Raw genomic sequence first — 16652 nt, forward strand, 5'->3', positions numbered from 1 at the left:
ATCCTTTCCCTCCCAGAGAAAGGCATGCCATCCGCGATGTAGATCAAAGCCTTCTAGTGATAACATTCTTTTATTCTTAAGATCTATCCAGTCCCTTATCCAGTTTAGCGACGCTGCTTTATAATATAGCTCCCAGTCGGGTAGGCCTAGGCCTCCTTTTTCCCGGGTATCTTGCATACATTTTATTTTAATTCTGGCCCTTTTCCCATTCCAAATAAATTTTGTTGTTATTTTAGTAAGGTCCTTAAAGAAATTCTTTCCTGGCCAGATTGGGGCTACTTGAAAAAGGTAAAGTAATCTAGGGAGTATATTCATTTTTATGGATGCAATTTTCCCTAGGAATGACAGTTGTAATTTATTCCACGTTTCCAGGTCTTTTCTAATTTGTTTCATTAATTTATTGTAATTGTCTTCTCTGATTGTTATTGCTTTGGCAGTAAGCCAGATTCCTAAATACTTTATTCTCTTTACAATTTGTATTCCTAATTTGTCTTCTAGTTGTATCTCTTGTACTTTTGTCAAGTTCTTTGTTAACACTTTAGTTTTTTGTTTGTTAATTTTAAGCCCTGCGACTCTTCCATATTCCTCTATCCTCGCTAAAAGTTTGGCTCCTGTTGTTTCCGGTTGCTCCATTATAAACACCACGTCATCAGCAAAGGCTTGCAATTTGTACTCCTCTTTCCGTGTTCTCAAACCTTTTATTTCGGGGTCTTTCCTGACTTCATTTAATAATATTTCCAAAGAGATTATGAACAATAGTGGGGATAAGGGGCAGCCTTGTCTCACTCCTTTTTGTATATCTAAGTTTTCAGTCATATCTCCATTGATCATAATTTTGGCCGTTTGGAGGGAATATACTCTTCTAATCATTTGTAAAAATTTAGCACCAAAGTCCATAATTTCTAATTGCGATATGAGGAAGTTCCAGTTTAAATTATCAAAGGCCTTTTGTGCGTCTAAGAAGAGTAAGGCTGCTTGTTTATCGTTTCTTTTCTCGTAATATTCCAGGACATTAATAATTGTTCTTATGTTATTTTTGATCTGTCTTCTTGGAACAAAACCGTTCTGATCCGTATGTATGTATTTATGAATAATTGTTTTCAGTCTTTGCGTTATGACCAACATGAAGAGTTTGTAATCTACATTAAGCAGTGAAATCGGCCTATAATTTTTAATTTGTGTGGGGTCTGTGTCTTCTTTAGGGATAAGTGTAATGATGGTTTCAGTCCAGGATTTGGGAATTTCTGCCTCTAATAATGCATCGTTGAAAACCAGGAGTAACAGTTCATCCATTGCATTTTGACAGTTCTTATAAAACTCCGTTGGTATACCATCCGGGCCTGGAACTTTGTTGTTTTTTTGCTTTTTCCTTGCTTCCACCAGCTCGGACATCGTAATTGGTCTATTTAATGCTTCTCTGTGGGACTTCTCTAATTTTGTGATGTTTGTTTTACATAGGTATTCCTTAATGTCTTCCTCCCGAATCTCTTCTCCCTTGTAGAGACTTTGAAAGAAATCTTTAACTATACGTTTTTTGTCTAGGTTGGTATGATGTGACACTACTTTTCATCATTTACTCTCACCCTTGACCCTCTTTGTGATCACCTACTCTATATTAAATGCTGCTCCATCCTCATTCTTCTCATCATATGACACCATCAATTTAATTTACAAGCAAAAGGCAACAAACACAAATGGGTTTGCCCTTAATTTTGATCTATTGAGAAGTTGTCCTTAATTCAGCCAAATTTCTTTGTTCCCCTTACTCTCACCTAAGATTAAGCATAGGAGAATAGCACATATTCCTCAAAGCACCTGAAGGCAGGACAAGAAGCAATAGATGGAAACTAATGAAGGAGAGAACCAGTGGTGGGTTCCTCCTGGTTCCACCGAGCCGGTAGCGGTGATGATATGATGTCACCGAACTGGTTCTCCCCCCTGCCCCCGCATTATTCTTACCTTTTATTTGGCCCCACCCCCAATCTATTGCTGCCTCCTGAGGCCCAGCTGATGGCTAGAGGGAAAAAAAACTGTTTAAATTCTTGCCATGGGGCTTCAAACGGCCACCCTACAGCTGATCAGTGTTAAAAGAAAACAAATGAGTAGACCGGTGCCTGGAAAAATACATGAGTAGATCAGCCTAGATTCTGAACTAAGGAGAAGTTTCCTGACAGAACAATTAATCAGTGGAATGATTAATTGTCATTAAGCAGCAATTGGTGCTTTTATAAGGTGATCCAAGCTGGCATGTTGTATTTCAATCTTGTCTAGGTGATAAAATTTTGATAATGTAGGTAACAATATCTTTCCTCATTGCTAGAAATTTCAAATATTTCAGGTTGATGTTGTTCTGTGAAATTATATCTAATTTTAGGGCTGTAATGTAGTTAAACATGATTAACCATTCCAATAGCTTCTCCAGAGCCACGTTATCTTATAAAATGTCTACCTAATTAAAATTTGTACTACAGATTAGTCAAAGCATGCCTGGGTAGATCAGCTTCTCCTGAACTTGAGTGTAGGATTATTATGACTATTATAACAGCATTTGCTTCATTCTTTTTTTCATACAACTGCCAGACAACGCACATCAGAAGTGTCTAAGAAGTCCATATTTTTGGTTCCTATTTCTTTGGCTATTGTAGCATTAATACAAATCTTAAATACACAGGTTAAATCATTGCTTTGAAACAGCACTTGGAGAAAATTACGACTCAGCGGTAACTGGTAGTCCATTATCTGTGGATTGTTATATAACACATCACTCTAAAATAATTTAATGACTACCGAGAACCAAAAAGTATAAAAATGCTTGTCATTTCAACCAGTAATCCTAATAATCACAATATATTTTACTTTGTGTCATGTCAAAAAACCATGGTCAGTTCTTCTTAAAAAAGATTTAAAAAGTTAGTTGGTATATTTCAGAATTAAACATCACCATTCAGCTTATTTTTAAAATAAATCTATGGACTTTTTTAAACCGCTTCTTCCAGCATAACTCATAAAATACTGTTTTTAGGCATAGCAAAAAAGACAGGCAGAGGCTGCCTTTTTGGTGGTCCAGGAGCAAGTAGATGACATTTTTGGATGAGTAAGCCCACACTTCTGGCCCACGCTTGTGCCGGAGAAACTGGATGTACAGATCAGCCCTATATTTGATTGATTGTTATACAGCAATAAACACTACATTTTACTATATTTACAACTGTAAAAGTTGCAATTTGTATTTCAAATGTATTTATTTTTTGCAACTTTCTATCATTTCAGACATCAGCTTGATTTATTCTGGGATCCTTATCATGTCAGCCATTATTTTAAGACTATTTGTAATAAAATATTTTAATAAATCAACAAACTCCCCAACCAGAGGTGGGTTTCACATATTGTTATCACTGGTTCGCTGCATGTGTGTCTTCCGCGCATGCGCCTGGTCTTCCACGCATGGGCTTTGTTCGCAGGTGTGCCTTCCACGCATGCGCCCAGCCTCAAAAATGTGGCTAAATAGGATGGCATAGCACCAGGGCGGGGGGGGGGGGGACCGGTGGAGCAGGCCCACCCACGAGCTCCGCTACCGATCTCTACTACTGGTTCGTGTGAACCAGTACGAAACGGCTGAATACCACCACTGTCCCCAACATATCCTAGGACAGTGATGACTAACCTTTTTGCCATCGTGTGCCAAAAATAGAGAGAGTGTGGGGGGATTGTGCGCACGCATGCCCACACCCATAATTCAATGTGCCCCACCCCCCACGCTCCCCCTGCTTTTGGCACGCAATGGCACGGTGGGCCCAGTAGGCCTGTTTTTTGCCCTCCCCAGGCTCCAGAGGCTTTCTTGGAGCCTGGGGAGGGAGAAAACAGCCTTCCCCAGCCCCCCAGAGGCCCTCCAGATGCTGGAAATGGCCTGTTTCCTGACTTCCTGTAGGCCCAGAAGGCCAGAAAATTAGCTGGCCGGCATGTGCATGTGTGCTGGAGCTGAGCTAGGGCAATGCTCGCGTGCTCACAGATATGGCTCCACGTGTTACAGGTGCCACAGTTTCGCCACCACAGTCCTAGGAAGACATAGTTATCCCTAACTTTTCAAAAGAGATCTTATCAGCAACTGAACTAGCAGTATCTGAACCACCCTGGTATTTAATCTTGATGGGTTTACATAAAAGTCCTTTGAGAGTGACAAGTGTTCACCCACTGACTCCAGTTTAACTGGAACAAAACCACATACCCTCTAAAGTACAGCAATTCCATCAATGCACACTGACAGAAAAAGAATAGACAAACCCAAATGGCACACATTTGCCAAGCATGAGTTAAAGCCTTCTGCTTCCTAGGACTATCCCTTACAGATGTTGTGGAGAAGTAGCTCCAGATGTGTTGGCTGCAAAAGTATTCAATCTAAACCGTGTTTCCTGATTCTACTCTCCAATACTTACCAGAGTTTATTGCTTTAGTGATCACACATAAACTCTTTTTTTTAAAAAAAATTGTCTGACTGATATTTCTCTACTACTGGGCCAACTTTGTCTTCTCATCCCTATTCAGCTATTATACTTTACCCTGAATGGGACAGTCTGTTTCTGGCTAGATCTTGGGACAAAATTTGATGCCAATTTTATTTCTTTCAGGAGGGGAATATTTTGTGGAGACTTGGAAGGCCTTCTGGCTACTGCTTGAACTCTGCTGTCCAGACTATACAAATCTGGAAACTCCCTTCAAATGAAAAAAAATAGTTTAGATGTTTCTCAAGGAATAAGGAAAATATACTGTTGATTCTCTAGGGAAAGAAAATGTCATCATTAACTTGGAGGAAAAACATGGTGAGAATGTAATTAGAGGCATCAAAAAATGAAAGATTGCAGCCTTCAACTCTGTCCCAAATTCTACTAACAGAAAAAGGCAAAAACACTTTTTAAAGGAAAGAAACTGGAGAATGAAAGGGGTAAGAAATTGAATTTGGGATGGTGGGAGAATGGTAAAGTTAGTATCTGCAACAATAAATATGTAAAAGAGATATACATGGGAACAAAAGACCAAAGCAAAATCAATTGAGGATGAAACTATACCTTTGGGGGAAAAAAGCAAAGCTTGTATCTTCAGTAATACACTTTTTTTCTGTTTTGTGTCTTGAAGTTTTATGGGCAATAATCAAGCTTATTGATTATTTTTTCCAGCCTGGACTCTAATTAGCATAATTAGCATAAGTAACCATTGTCCTCCTGCCACTGATTATTGCAAATAGGATTAACACTTAGTATGCCAAGGAATGTGAATAAACGGGATAAATGGTTATATATTATTTTAGATGATCATACAACCTTTTATTCACCTTTCTCCCACCTACCCATACCTTTCTTCCCAATTTCCTGTTATAAATACTGTAATAAAATGAGTTAATGAGTACAATGGAAAATAATTTAAGAGTAATTGGTTTTATCTTTTTTCCAATAAGGGAAACACAAACAGATTCCTTTAATTTTAATAACATTGTTAAAGAAATAATCTTAACGGACAGCTTTTTTGTCACCGTTCCATATTATTAAAGGAACAGGAACCCTATTTTCTTGGTGTTTAGTCATACTAATTTTCAATAAGTTTAGCAAGCTAGCCAAAATGTATACTTTATTATTTTGTTTATAATATAACTTCTAAAATTAGTGCTGTAAAACTAGAAATATTATTAGTAGTGATTGCCCATCATTCTCAGAATAACACAATTTTCTTTATGTTCTTTATGTTTTTACTTAGTTTATTTAATTCTTTAATTCTTTTTCACCTCTGTCAAAACACTCTACAATCTCCCACTTCTCGTTTGCATTCAGGCCAAGCTAATTTTATCACAGGCCTCTCTGTAAATTGCCATGCATCTCTCGGAAACCTGAGCTTAGTCTACAGTAAACTTAACTGTGTATATTTGAGGGAAGCCGAAAGCAGCAGCATAATTCAGCTTAATACCAAAAGAATGACTTGGTTTCAAAGTCTGGGAGATTAATTATAAACAGTGACATGAACAGCAGAAATGTGCTGTGCCAAGCGAACAATTGTTCCTAAAGTTCTGGCAGTTGCAGCCCAATTCTCTTGGACCTTCAAGCTTTGATCTTGATACAGTAGAAAGTTTGTCCAGTTTCACTCCCCACTTGAGTAAGGAAAGAGAACTCCCACACTCCCCTCCCTTTGGGGTTTGTTTGTAAGACTGCAGCTGTGCTCCATAACGGGTTGTGTTCCCGCTACAGTGTACGACTCAAAGAGGCCACCCGAGAATGGAATCATTTAATTGTGGCGTCAATTATAGTTCTGGCTGCAGATCACTGCTCAAATGTACAAAGCAGCCCTGAACAATAAAGATCCCAACCAATCCTGTTTTTATATCTGAAGACATTCCAACACACCCTCTCACAAAAAGAGGGACGTTACAAAACTAAAAATACAGCAAACTGTAAACGTAAAGTGAAGTAATGGAAAGAATGGATTAAAAATAGTGGTAGGAAATTGTATCATAACAAGTCAGACCTAAATACTCAGCATGGCATATATCGATTGGGAAAACAATCTTTCCTATGTCCACTGATAATCTTGTTTATATAAAACTAGTGCTCTACCCCTGAGATATACATGTAAATATAAATGTAAAATCAGTATAAATGTAAGATCAGTGGTGAAATCCAAATTTTTTTACTACCGGTTCTGTGGGTGTGGCTTGGTGGGTGTGGTGTGGCTTGGTGGGCGTGGCACAGGAAGGATACTGCAAAATCCCCATTGCTTCCCCACTCCTGGGGGAAGGATATTGCAAAATCTCCATTCCCATCCCACTCTGGGGCCAGCCAGAGGTGGTATTTGCCGGTTCTCTGAACTACTCAAAATTTCCGCTACCGGTTCTCCAGAACCTGTCAGAACCTGCTGGATTTCACCCCTGTGTAAGATATACTTACATTTGATGGTTCCAAAGAGCAGGCCGCCTCTTCTATGGCACCCTCCTTATGGAATATTCTACCCTACCCTCAAAGTCAAATTAGCTCCATCCCTGTTAATGTTTCAAAAATCCCTCAAGACCTGATTATGTTATCAGGCATGGGGGGTTGTTCCAGGGAACCAATAACATCCTAAAATGGCTTCATTATTTTTGCTGATACTTCACTCTCTCCATGATTTCTGCTCTACATATTTTTAGTTTTTAGTAACAATTGTTTTATACTTTTATAACAATTGTTTTGATATATTTGTTGTTTGACTTGATGGTTGTAAGATTATCCATAGAAAGATGGGTGTCCATAGAATTTTGATAAATAAATAAACCCTCTCCTACATAGCTCCCTCTACAACAACGGTCCCCACCCTTTGTGGCTTGGTGGCCCGGCAGGAGAGGGAGGGAAACCAGGCCATGCAAGCAGTAAACTGGTGTGCACACATGGGCACACGCAGCTCAACTTGCATGAGTGGTGGGCTGGTTCCGAATAGGCCATGGCCTGTTAGTAGGCCAGGCGCAGGGGTTGGGGACCCTTGCTCTACAATGAATGCATGTGGAACTTTGCAAATATACCAGTTGACAGTAGAGCTCAATAGCCATTTAAGCATCCCTATTTTCTTACTCTACCCCAGATGATACTGAACTACTAGGACACTAAATCCTAGCATCCTTACCTTTCTTGTTCTATTTACTGCCATTATGAGGGAATCACAACATGAACAGCATATTGAAAGCATAACCTAAATAACAGACTAGTAATTATTGATGTAAAATATTTGTAAGTTCATTAAATTTGTTTGTCATCCTAGTCATCATGAGGTGACTATTTAAAATAAAATTATTTATCATTTATGTAATAGCTTTCTATGCTTTTTTCCCCAGAATTTCATTTTCTTAAGGTGGCCTAACATTATGACATTGTTTTCAGTAGCTAAAATAATCAGATTTAAAAAGCAGCATAAAACTCCGCAAACAGCAACTTAAAATATAAAGAACATTGCTATTTTAGAGCCAGGAAGGGTATCTAATTAAAATCCAGGTCAGAGATTTTACTCAAAGGCAATCTGCAATTTTAAAAACCATTACTGTGGTGTTGCTTATGTGTTCTTTCTGATAAGCATTCATAAGGAGTGACAATAGTGGGGTCACAAACCCCAATGTATGAATATGGGTCTTAAAATCTGCATTAAAAAAAATGAGTGATAAAAGTCAGGGCTTTAGGGTGAATTGATTGGTGAGATTATTGACCGAAGCAACATTAAAACAAAAAGGAAAGAGAAGAATCAGAATGAAATATATCACCTTAATGGTTCCTTTGCCATAACTCTAAATCAATTCTTGCCTGAGCATTTGTCTCCTGGGAAGTAAAGAGACACCTTATATCTGCCTTCTCCTGCTTAGCCCAGCCATTCTCAGGCAGGATTCTGATTAATGCACAACTTCCAGGAATCAGGAATTTCATTGTCTGCAGATAGCAATAGCACCATTTCATTTGGATGCCCTCAGAGACCCACAGAGAGGAGAATTGTGCGGGCAATGCATACCCGCACAATGTCTTCCATGTGGGATTACTTTTGAGTGTTTAAAAATGTACCTGATTTGCAACATAGCAACTGCTGCTGGGTATATAAATCTTTAATTCATGATCCGATTACCTGTCTGATCTTAATCATACATATTTGAAATATGGCTCCTTCCATAGGTACCCTGCTCCTTTCTGCCTCAGGGTATAGTGGAGAAAGGCTTTTTAAAAAGATCTGTTCACCATGTTCTCATGGTAACAATAACAGTGAATGGCCTTATTGAAGTAAACAAAGTCAATATGATTTGCAACAGAAGAGCAGTTTTTACCACAAGAGTTGCATCAGTATTAGTCACAAGGGAATGTCTAGCAAGTTCCTATGATATTTCCCTCACAGTTGGATTATGCCAAGAATGTTATACAACAGAACCCAAACTCAGCAGTATCTATGCAATGGCAAAATTACATAACAGTGGCTCCATGAGGATTGTCATTCAAAGACTTCCTGAAACTCAATCTATAGTAGTTGTTGGTGCTTGGATAGAATTGGACGCATTTAACAACTTTACCCAGTGTAAATTTGATAGCATTGAAGTACTGTGTGTCTTGATTACTGCATTATGCTCCAAATAAGGCTGATGATAGTAGATTTAGCTTAGATTTTAGCCATTGTTCAGCAGAATATCATATAAAGAAATTCATTTAAAATGTTGGACTAACTATATTATTATATCCAGGGATCAACAACACTTATGCTGTTGAGTACCATAGTTTAAAGAACAGAAGATGGCACCTGTCAGGCCCAAAACTAAGACTGACATGTGGCAATTCTTCCATGCTGAGTTCTTGTTTCATACCTACAGACAAAATCTTGACAGATTGAGGACTCTAGTCTTTTCATCTACAATATGCTCTATGAATTATGTGGGAGATATTGTTTTAACCTTCTTTCTTTCACACATGATTTCTTATGCTCTGAAATTTATTTTTCACCCTCCTGAAGATCCATGTGCTCATTTCATTCTATCACATCACCAGAATTAACAGTGGATGGGGGCAACAATTGTTGATATTCACTTGCCTCTCCTTATGATTCTTCCTTCAAGGAAATGATAGCTACTTCTTGGCAAAGGTCTGAACTGAACCATGTTTTGAAACTAGATCAAACCAAATATAACTCTGGGGTTTCAGGTTGCCTATGCCCAGCACAGGTTAATTTATTTTTTATTTTTCCTGTTTCTAAATATTGAAAGTATTAATGAAGAGTTTGACAGTTGCATTTTAGGAGGATGGCCTGAAAACCAAAACAAATAAGGACATCCCATTCATACATTTTGACATACCCCCATCCAAATAATATCCCCAATTACATTCATACATAAATCCTCCTTCAAAGTTATGTGAACTTCCCCGCTCCATAATTAGTTAGGCTAATTGGAGAAGAAGTGGAACATGTCTCTCTCTTCTTACATCGTCAGCTTGGAAGTGGTTTCCCTGTTTCAGCAGATAGCAACAGCTACAGCTACAAACGAAGGAAGTCAGCAATCTTCCTCCAGCAAAGAGGAAGCTAGCAAGATGGAAATCAAGAAGCTTTTTTTTTTTTTGAAAATATAGTATAGAAATCACCAGAGAAAGATTGGTCTCTTCCTGCATCAACAGTTTGATGCATGAAGAATATAACTCAGTTGAAAAGGCCATTGTCTAAAACTAAGCAACTATGGACCATATTTGGACCATGGACAGTGGTTCTTTACCACTGGTAAATGATATGATTATCAATGGAAAAATCTTCCTTAAAATGAAAGGTTTGAGTACATGTGCATCTTCCAGCTTTTGCAAGACCACCAGAAGGTGCTATTCCATAACAAATCTATCCTCTGATATGGATTCCAATTTATCTTCCTTTCCTTTCCTGCAGAAAGCAGCATCACTGCTTGGCTAATCAGGTTTTGTCAGTGTCTGTATCCAGCAAAACATGAGAAGAATAGTCATGAACTATGATCATTGTCAATTTCAATTTATATCTGTAAATATTTGGTGAAACTAGCAATTGACCAAGGTAAAAAGGCTTTCTTTAATCACAGTACTGTTAACATGAGGTCTTAAAATCAGATTAAAACAAAGATTCTACCATCTTGTGACTTCCTTTTGCTTTGACCACATCAAAAATGTCTCGTTGCTACTTTTTGCTAGAGGGCCATGCAGCAGCTATAGGAAGATGACACATTGCAAAGAAAGGGAAGAGGCGGCAGAGGAGGGGAAATTTTATTTTGCTATAGTGCTGAAAGGGTTTCCTTTTTTAATTAAATGTTTTAGCATTAAAGGCTTCGTTGTTTTCCATCAAGTCAGGCTGAATAACTCCTGGCTGAAATCCCAGACACAAGCTTTCTGGGCTGGCTACATGAATGATGCCAGCCCTGGCACCAAATTCTTTTATCTCTGCCCTGCCCTGTTGCTCTCTAACCGAAAATACAGTCAAAGAGCCCATCCAAAGACTTCATTGTGGGAATATTATTAAAAACCACCCAGAGTAACAACCAAGGCTATGGAAGGACCTTTAACCTTTAGAAAAATGAAACAGCCTTTAAAAATTATGGATGCCCTTCATCTCATGGCATGCTTGCTTTAGGAAGCGGTAGGAATTAAATTTGGCCTCTCAAATGAAGACAGCTATGCTACTTTGAATCTCTCTCTCTCTCACCACCCTCCCTGGAATGATTATATTCAGCTGGCTAAAGCATTGATGCTTATAACACTCACCATTCTCCCCAGAAAATTATACAACCATTTGAAAAAAGAAAACCAACAACATGATCCATCTTAGGGTTTTTTAGACTGTGCTCGACAAAAACTTGATGGGGATCCATGAAAGACTAAAAAAGTTTATAGAAATGCGGTCAACCAGAGCTTTGCTTCTTCAGCAGTTCTGGCCGAGATGTATTTTTGTTTGCTTGTTATTTGGTCTTAACTAGCAAAAGTTTGAATGTAGTTTATCAGTTAAGGCACTAAGAATATAGAGGCATAAAAGCTCATACTTCCAAGAAATTTCACTGAAACTGTCTGCTCTAGATATCTACTCCAGTTAACGAACATTTAAATGTTAAGGGTGCTGGAGGCAAAACTTGTTTCTGTTCATTCTTTTGTGGAAAAATAAAAATAAAATAGAGCATATACTTGGATCTATATATGAATGATCAGGCATTGCTCTAAATGCTGGAAGTATGCATACCTGCTAACTTTTTAGTTGAGTGTTTAGGTCTGTTGCATAATTGCATTTTAAATGCAATAAAAAAACAGACCTTTCTGAAAGATTCATATAGGATGGAAGTCATTTACAGTCACCTTTGCATGGGGCCAGAATTACGTTAACAAGGTATCTCAAATTGAGGAAAAGGGCATAAAGCTGAAAAAGACTTCCGCCAAGTTAGCCATTACAATTGTAGTTCGGAGTTATCTCTAAATCTGACTTACTTGCAGAGAAGAAAAGATTAGCAAACTAAATAGACAAAGTGCCAAAACTTCAGCTTCAGTAATTGTGTGGGATGTTTTATAAGTTAGCTTGTACAGTCACTCACCAGCTTCTACTGGTGTTGGATGGTATTTTCTGAGAACCTGCATTTAAATATGAGGCCTTATGCTTACTGTTAACCATATTTTATGGTTATGACACATATGGGTGACATATAATAGAATTAGAACAACTCATGGGGTGTGTGCTGACTCCCTGTATAAATGGGGAAAGAGATCTTCAGCACAATGTGATTGCGGGGCCCCTCGACAGACTATCCAGCATATAGTGAGGAAATGCCCTAACAGAAGGTATCCAGGAGATTCTAGGGACTTCCTCTGCATAACAACGGCAGCTACTGACTGGATCTCCAAACTCGACATTAAACTTTGAAATGTTATTTCTGTTTTCCTTTTAGGTTTTCTTACTGTTTTTTTTTATTGTTTTTATTGTTTTTAACCTGTAAAAATGAAGTGTTTTAATACTGTGTGTGACCAACCATACACTAAATAAATAAATAAACCATATTTTATAAATATTTGTATAGGTAAACCCCCTTCTTCAATCTTGTCCCCAACAATAAATAAATTCCTTATCACCATTTTCATTTCATTTTCATTCTTCTTGTAAGTGGCGGAAAGGTGCGAAGGTCTACCTTACAGAGTTGGAGCTGGGAGAAGAAAAACTACCAGGTTATATGGTGATTTCATTTGAAAACTCTTTTTAAAAGACTGTACAAGGTTTGATTCAGGTCTCCCTCGTACAGTTGCACCATGGGGAGAAGATGGAAATCTTCTTTTGTATGCAAGTGAATGCATATGTGGGAATGTATGAGAACACTAAGGGATAAGAGAGTTTGTACCTGGTGATTAAACCCACCTTGTTTAAACTGCATAAGTAGCCTTTCCAAGTCTTCTTGATATGGACTTCAACTCCAGAGATTTTCAACAATGATTATCTAACCTGGGAAATTGCAGGATATAGTCTGCACATTTGGGAAATGGCCAGGTTGGGAAATATACTTTAAAGCCACAGTATTCAAACTGTTCCCTGGAACCACAGGGTTCTGTAAATGGCATTGGTGTTGATCCAATTATATATTTTGTAGAGAAATACAGAGATGGGACAGAAGGCAGGGGAAAAGGGGAGGGAGAAAGAACATCTTGCTTCCCCCTTTCTGGATTTATCACAGTTATGATGAGAAACAATGCTGAACCTTTCTGAAAACAATATTAGAACCATCTGTTGAGAATAATGGATAGACTAGTGGACAGAAAGATACATCTTGTATAAGTAGCATCATATAATAGTCACATTTTTGGTGTTATGCCCAAGCATGGAGAACCTGTGGATGTAAAAAGACTGTTAATAGTACTGTGAAATACTGCAATTTCATATGCCATCCATATGCTTTTGTATAGCGACTCTTGCTCTGTAGACCAACTTGACTCCAGCTGTTGACTGCCATTTTGCTTCAGCATCCATCTGCAGGAAGCTAAAACAGTTTTTCCGGAGGATGTTTCAAATTATATAGCATAGGGTCAAGACCAGAATTACCATCACTGTTATTTTATTAACCTGTCAACATTGTTTGTTGCTTTGTTGATTTTATGTTTGAATGGTGTTTGTATTTTTTTTTATTTTATTTGTCCTATAAACTACCAATACAGTCTAATGAAATAAGTAAATAAAAATTAACATAAGGTTTCAACCAATGAAAGGGCAATATTATTAAGTAGTTTTAATGAACTCACAGCTGAAAACTAGTGCAGTTTTCTGATTTAAAAAGTGTTCCTTTGTCAATCCCGGATATCAGAAGAAATTTAAGAGGACAATCACTAGAATTTCCATATTGATTATATACAGTGGTGGGTTGTCCCCGGTTTGCACCGGTTCTATAGAACCGGTAGTAAAACCGGCGGGATGCTCCGCCCACCGACCCCGACGTCATCAAAACGCTCCTGCGCATGCACAGAAGAGCGTGCGTGTGCGGCCCCGCTGCAAACCGGTAGTAAAGGTAAGTAGAACCCACCCCTGATTATATATGAAATCCTTGCCTGCCACTCCCTTCAATGTGGTGAAAAATAAAAATTGCTTAATTTTAAAAAGTCACAGTACTAATTATCTAATAAATGATACTTTGAAAGAAATGAAAGGGACACACCTTTTTATGAACCAAAAGGACACATTTGGACTTTAACTAACATGGAGGGCAATGTTGTAAAATTAGATTTAGAATTAAATTTGGTAAGGACATTGTAGTAAGTCCATGTCCGATTTCCTATTATGCACTCCCATTTATGAAGAGTTTCTTCTATTTTCATTTATCACTTCTTTCAGAGTGGAGCTGCTTCTTCCAGAGAGCAAACCTGCTTCTTCTAATTGTTGCAAAATGTTGTTTCTTACTGGAAGAGGATTAGAGCTGTAGCAGTTTGGCCGGTTTATAATCCTTCCAGATATTTTGCAAAATTGGTCTCACATTGCTAATGATTCCAGTATGGAACACTGGAAGTACTTTACAGAGATCATTTTCACTTAGCTGGTTTTACTCCATTTTCCTTCCGAAAATAATGGGGGTAATATTTTTTAAATAACTAAACACCAAAAACTGTTCTGTTAGTGTAATTTGCTGCTGCCATATTCTTCTTTTATGGTATAGCCTGGAATAATGAAGTGTAAGGTGAAAACTGTTCCAATAAACTGTCAGAGTCATATTTCAGAAAGCAAAATCATGGATGAACCGCAAGCCAAAAAGTCTTAATGGAGCTTTTGAGGGTAGAAAACAAAATGGTGAAGGTAGGTTGCCTCTATCCGCTGACCACTTTGTCACAACAATGACTTAACATCTGCTTGATGGGGAAAAGCAAAATTGCTTGTACACTCAGCTCAGTTTGGGAATGGGTAGTTTATATGCGTAAAAGTCTGGCTTAAATTTTTCAATCATTCAGTTATTGGGCAACTAGAAAAAAATCTTCTATTGCTGTTCTTGAGGCAAAAAATCTGAGCTAAATACTTTGAAGCCACTATTATTATTTGCAGCTTCAGTGCAACTATATGCTCTTTTCTGCATGAAGTTATTCATCAGCGTTTTCTAATATTGTCTAATACTTGGAATATAAAGACAGGTTGTAATATATTAGTGGTTTGAAGCCTATTTGAAACATATTTGAGTTTGAAGCCTTCTGAAACAGAATTATATTCCAGTTTTGGTTGCCACTGTATAAAAAAGAAGTTGGGACCCTGGAAAAAGTGCAGAGAAGAGCAACAAATATGAATAGGGGACTGGAGGCTAAAACATATAAAAAAAGGTTACTGGAATTGGGTATGTCTAGTTTAATAGAAAGAAGCAGTGGTGGGATTCAAGTAATTTAACAACCGGTTCTCTGCCCTAATGATTTCTTCCAACAACCAGTTCACCAGACTGCTCAGAAAGTTAACAATCGGTTCTCCTGAAGTGGTGCGAACTGTCTGAATTCCACCACTGGAAAGAAGGACTAGGGATGATAGCAGCTTTCCAATATCTAAGGGATTGCCACAAAGAAGAGGGAATCAAGCTATTCTACAAAGGTCCCGAAGGGAGGAAAAGAAGCAATGGATGGAAACTAATCAAGAAGAGAAGCAAGCTAGAACTAAGAAGAAATTTCCTGACAGTTAGAACAATTAATCAGTGGAACAATTTGCCACCAGGAGTTATGAATGCTCCAACACTGGAAGTTTTTAAGAAGAGATTGGACAAGCATTTTTCTGAAATGGTATAGGGTTTCCTGCCTGAGCAGGGGGTTGGACTAGAAGACCTCCAAGTCCCTTCCAACTCTGCTATTCCGTGATACTGCTATATAAATCATGTCCAATGTTTCTAGCAACCACATGTTTTCCAAGTTAGGAGAAACAAACATATAACTTACATATGTGTCTCAGTGGCTCAATCTTATATTAAGTTGATAGGCCTGTAAGGCTGTACTAATAATTGAAAGGCAGCTCCTTAAAATCACACTTGAGAATATCTTTCTATAATAGTTTCAGAACTGTTCTATCTAATATGTTTGTTATGGGTGGTCAGCATTTTTATTTAAACTGCATGCTTAAAATCCTTGATACCAAAGATTAGATGTGCTGATCCAGCATGGAAACAACTTCAGTATGGATTTATTAAATATGGATTTCCTGATTCTACGTAGTGGAAATCAGTCCCAGTTGCATAAAACTAATCTGAGAACTAATGAATTCCAAAGCGCATGATCCTTTCATTTCCCTTTTGTCTAAAGCATGTGCAAACTGAAACATCCTGCACTGAAAAAAGAATTTTTTCCCTTTATTTGGTACTATAGGAAAATGCAGTTTTCATTTGCATATATCATGAATTTTGTATTCATAAACAATGGAGACATCTTGTAAGGCTATTTTAGTAAATGAAAATAGTTAAGTATTCATGCACCATACAATCTCTGAAACATATGGAAATCAGGCTAGTGCAGGAAACAGCACTGAAGACATGCTTGATTTTGGACGGATTGTGCCTGATTCAGTAAATGGTATATTTTAGTATAGAGAATTCCCTCGCCTATGTATTACATCATAAAAAGCATTAAGGTGTGAAATTATAACAAGAATAAATAAAGGACAATTTCGTAAGTTCTCCACTTTGGAATGATGTACCCAAT

Source organism: Pantherophis guttatus, chromosome 1, assembly GCF_059756535.1.
Source record: "Pantherophis guttatus breed Tessera chromosome 1, ASM5975653v1, whole genome shotgun sequence".
NCBI lineage: Eukaryota > Metazoa > Chordata > Lepidosauria > Squamata > Colubridae > Pantherophis > Pantherophis guttatus.